The following is a 1114-nucleotide window of genomic DNA, read 5'->3' on the forward strand; positions in this document are numbered from 1 at the left end:
GGGGGCAAATTTTAGCAGTTTTTGGCTCAAGAGAATCAGACATTATTTGGTACTAAATTCAAAATTATGATATCAAACTAACCAGCATTACTTTTGCTGACCAAGCAGAGGTAAGACAATTTTATTGTTCACTGAAATCTTTTCCTATTATGCTTGTATAAATTTTGTGACTATTCCGTGGCACTGAAGTATTTTTAGAAATAATAATTTCTTAAAGTATGTGTTAATCCCCATGTACCCAGACTTTGTGGACACCCTGTATATGTATATATATACAGGGTGTCCACAAAGTCTGGATAAATGCAGTAAATAAAATCATAGCATAAACAATTAAATATAAGAAATAATTTCTTAAAGTATGTGTTAATCCCCATGTACCCAGACTTTGTGGACACCTTGTATATATATATATTTTATTAATTTTGTCTGTACGGCTGGTATTCGTTGCCATTTAGTGATGGTATTTTGATAGTAACTAACACACTCATATTTACTTGTGAATAAATGTTTGGCCACTTTAAATGAATTTGCAGGCATGGTGGGGGGCAAATTTTAGTAGCTGTTGGCAGGCAAGTGTTATGTATACCTATAATGTAATGAAGGGTGAGAACTTACCCTATATTTTCCTAAGGTGGCGAGATAAGCGTTTAAGCCAGTGATTTTGACAGAAGTGAAATAACGTTGCTATGAATAAACCAAATATATATACAGGAAGTTAGCGTAGTACGAGACAGGTAGCCTCGTTCACTTCCTGTTAATGAGCAAGGTAGGTAATCTCGTACTTTCTGTTAAAAAGGAGAGTGGGGAAGACAGCAGATAGAACCAGAACGAGAGACTGAGCTGTATAGGGCTTTCCTATAAGTAGGTTATCTCCCTTGGCTAGGCGGCGCTCCATGTAGATAATTAAACTTCCGGAGGCTACCCACGCCATTGTTATTGTTTTACGTCTTATCATGGATATAAAGCAGCTTGATGATTCAGCTATCGAAGTACTTACTGTGCCTGAGTTAAAGAAATATTTAAGATTATATGGACAGTATGTTACTGGAAGAAAGGCGGACTTGACTGAAAGGTTGAAAGGAATAAAAATTCTGTCGATGAAGAATGTCAACAA

This window comes from Octopus bimaculoides, chromosome 14, assembly GCF_001194135.2.
Source record: "Octopus bimaculoides isolate UCB-OBI-ISO-001 chromosome 14, ASM119413v2, whole genome shotgun sequence".
Lineage (NCBI taxonomy): Eukaryota > Metazoa > Mollusca > Cephalopoda > Octopoda > Octopodidae > Octopus > Octopus bimaculoides.